This window comes from Elephantulus edwardii, unplaced genomic scaffold, assembly GCF_000299155.1.
Source record: "Elephantulus edwardii isolate Elephantulus edwardi_28Jun2011 unplaced genomic scaffold, EleEdw1.0 scaffold00114, whole genome shotgun sequence".
NCBI lineage: Eukaryota > Metazoa > Chordata > Mammalia > Macroscelidea > Macroscelididae > Elephantulus > Elephantulus edwardii.
The window spans coordinates 915,546-919,635 of NW_006399864.1; the positions used below are offsets into that span (position 1 = coordinate 915,546).

The 4,090-nt window shown below is 38.5% G+C and overlaps 1 pseudogene; it reads left to right on the forward strand.

The window, feature by feature from the left end:
* The first annotated feature begins 1,057 nt into the window (after positions 1 to 1,057).
* Positions 1,058 to 1,346, forward strand: LOC102844916 (annotated as a pseudogene).
* Positions 1,347 to 4,090: the final 2,744 nt, after the last annotated feature.

A 4,090-nucleotide genomic window follows, 5' to 3' on the forward strand; every position in this document is an offset into this window, starting at 1 on the left:
TATGATTAACACCCCGCCCCCTTGCCCATCCTCATTCCTCTGCTTTCACACCCCCTTGGGTACTCATGCATATTCTACAATAATAATTTTATACAGTATTTGTCCTTGTGGGACTGAGTTAGTCCACTCAGCAAAATGTTCTCCCGTCCCTCCTAAGTTAGGTAATTTACAAAATCGTTGCTCCTGTGTACTTCATAGTATTCTATTGTTGTGAATGTATCACAATTTTTCAATCCATTCATTTGTGGTTGGACATCTGGGTTGTTCCCATGTCCTTGTGATGGTGAATAATGTTGCTATGAACATTGGTGTATAAGTTTTGAGCCTCAGTTCTCATTTTCTTGGAATACAAGCAATGGAATAGTTGGGTCATTTGGGATTTCTATTTTCAGCTTTTTGAGGAAGCGTCAAACTGACTTTCATGGTGGTTGTACCATTTTATAATCCCAACAATGTATAAGAGTTCCAGAATACTGCAAGTTTTCATTTTCTGAAGGCATAGTGACATCATTTTTATATTTCAGGTCTTCTTCTAATTCTGATGCTACATGATTCATATAGTCAAGCTTTTCAAATTATTTATTCAGCATATACATTGAAAACATATGGAGAAATTACCGTGACACATACTTTTCTAATTTTAAACCATGCAGTGATGTGATCCCTTGTTATGTTCAGATAACTGCTTCTTGGTCTATGGCTAGGTTTCACATGAGCACAATTAAGTGTCTTGGATTCTCATTCTTCTCAATGTCAGCCATAATTTATTATTATTATTCAGACAGTCAAATTCCTTTAAATAATAAATAAATCAGAAGTAAACATTATCCTAGTGTTCTATGCTTTCAGCCAAGACCCAGGTGATATCAACAATGACATCCTGATGACAAAGCATCTTCTGAATTCATCATGAATTTTTGGCAATTCTCTATGATGTACAGTTCCAGCCATTTAAAAATAATCTTCAGCAAGGCTTTACTTGCATGTGATATTGATGGCAATACTTGCTATTTCCACATTCTGTTCTTTTTTTTTTTTATGGCAATAAGAATGAATATGGATCTGGCCCCGAGGAAGTGAGGGCAGGCGTGCCCTTGACGGGCGGGGAGGGCCCGGCTGTGCGTCCCCTCTGCTCGTGCTGAAGGGAGATGGCTCAACGACTTGTCCTGAGGAGGTTCCTGGCTTCAGTCATCTCCAGGAATCCCCCTCAGGGTCAGTGGGCACCCCTCACATCCAGGACCCTACAGCTGCCACAATGCCATCCTAATGACCTGGCACCAATATCCGACCCAACCCGGACAGTGCACACTTCCAGAGCCTGTGCCACAACCTTTAATATAATGTAAAAGAGGAAGACTTCAGTGAGATGGAAAGGAACAGTGGCTTGCCCAGCAATGGCTGTGAGGATGGAGCAGACAGTATGTTGTTACATTTGTGTGTAACACCACATGCATACTAACTCAGAAGTAAGTTGACAGCAACCATCACCTTGCCATTTAGACTGATAAATTTCACTGACTAGTTTTCTCTTAGAGAATAATACTTGAACAATACAAAGTGCAAATGAGGAATTATTTTTTAAAAGATATACTCAGCATCAGTATGAATGGTAAAGAGATTGAGATAGTTAACAGTTTTAGTTTGCTTGGCTCCACAGTCAACACTCTTGGTACCAGCAGCCAGGAAATTAAGAGACAAATTGCATTGGGAAAGTCAGCTGTGAGGGACCTCTCAAGAGTACTGAAGTGTAATGACGTCAGGCTCAAGAGTAAGGTATGCCTGATCCGGGCTATAGTCTTCCCAATTACGTGCTGTGCATCAGAGAGTTGGGCAGTGAATAGGGATGATAGAAAGAGAATTGATGCCTTTGAGCTGTACTGCTGGAGAAGAGTGTTGAATACACCATGGACTGCTAGGAGAACAAACAGGTTGGTGTCCTGGAGATGGTGAAGTCGGCCTGCTCCTTGGAGTGAAGAATTCTGAAGCTTCGTCTGGCCTACTTTGGGCATCCTTGAAGAGGGACATCATATTTAGGAGAGTGGAAAGACGGCGCAGGAGAGGAAGACCCTCGACAAGATGGATCGATTCTGTAATTGAGGTCATAGTTGTGAGTGTGTCAGAGATGGTGAGGTTGGCACAGGATAGAGCAGCATTTAGGGTTCTTGTTCATAGGATCACTATGAGTTGCAAGTGACTTCATTGCACATAACAACAACATACTGTCAGAATTCTTTAAGCTAAACTTGTCAGAAACTTTGAATCCAGATAGATTAGCAACTTTGTTTCATGCTTCTCTCTCTTGTCATCTGGGTTTAAAGTTTTAATTGGACTTGCCCTGCATGATATTCAAGTTAATTAATCACTTAGAATGGCATGACCACTGAGCAGTAAGAATTAAATATCAGCAAATCAGAATCTAAGTAATGGATACTACTGTATATGTGAAAATTGGCTGAATATAATTTATCTGTAAGATTTGGCTGAACAGATTTCACTATTTTGAAGGACAACTTATTTCAGAATATAAAAATCTTTTTCTTGAAGGTTTGGCAGAGCTCAGACATAAACCTTATGACTATTGGAGAAGTGTCTTTAACTATAATTTAAAATGTTTTTAATGCTTTAAATGCTTCCACATTTCTATTCACTTTTGATTCCATTTTTAAAATTTATAAGCTTATAGAAATTGATATATTTCCTCAATGTTTTAAAAGTTAATGCAAAGTTGTTACAGTACTCTTTCATTTTTGAATTTTGTCTCAATCATAGCATTTATAGATTTCTTTCACTCAAAGTATAGAATCTAATCCCACATCATATATTACATGTCATTTCCACATCTCTTTAAACTCCTTTTAAATGGAATAGTTCTTCATTTCTCTGCCATTTATGACACTGACATTTTAAAGTGTTCAGGCCAGTTATTTTGTAGAATATCCCTTTATTTGGTTTTGTCTTATGTTTTATTATTAGATTCAGATTGTAAATTTTTGTTAAGAGTATCAGCTATATCAAGTTTTTCTAGGAGTCACAGTAATTTTCCTCTTAACAGAGGAAAATTTTTTCAATTATCACTGTTCCATTTGATTTCCAAGTATATGAGATTTTCAAGCAACAGTTTATTTAGTAAATTCTATCGCCTTACAATATGGGGGACACTGAAGTTTATGATACTGATTTTAAAATTTTCATACAGGCCATGGTCTTTGCTATCACTTGCTATGCATCAGAGAGTTGGACAGTGACTAAGGAGAATAGAAGGAGAATTGATGCCTTTGAGCTGTGGTGCTGGAAAAGAGTACTGAATGTACCATGGACTGCCAAGAAAACAAACAGATTCATCCTGGAAAGCGTTAAACCAGGCGGCTCCCTGGAGGCAAGGATTCTGAGGCTCCGTCTAACATACTTTGGACATGTTGTAAGGAGAGACTGGTCTTTAGAGAGGGACATCATGCTTGGAAGGGTGGAGGGACAGCGCAGGAGGGGAAGACCCTCTATGAAGTGGATTGATTCAGTGACTGGGGTAATCGGGATGGGTGTGTCAGAGGCAATGCGATTTGCACAGGATAGAGCAGAGTTTAGGACTGTTGTACATAGGGACGCTATGAGTCGCAAGCGACTCGACGGCACATGACAACAACAAGAAAATTCCTAATTCTATAAATGTGTCATGTGGTAAAGAGAATTAAGTAATAAAATGCTCTTAAATTGAAGTAGCAAAAATTATAAATTTCATTAATCTTTTTTTTTCCTATTGGAAACCTTCAGACAATGAAATGGGCTTATTTAGTGTCATTGTTTCTTTGTTTTCTGTTTTATCTTCTCTACTTATGATTCCTTTGACTTTCTATAGCTGTAAATCTTGGATTTGAGCATCAGTCAGAAAAGGATAATAGAGAAGAAAGTGATTGGAAAACTTTTGTTTGCTAGTATTTTGTTCTAGGAAATTCCCTAGACTTTACAAATAGTTTATACTCACTTACCAACTGAAACTTGAGTGGCCCAGTCCAACCAGAATGCTGCTGTAAAAAGCCCAGAGGTCTGCTTCCCTAAAGGTTAAAGTCAAGACGCTCCTCTGGACCTACGTGCT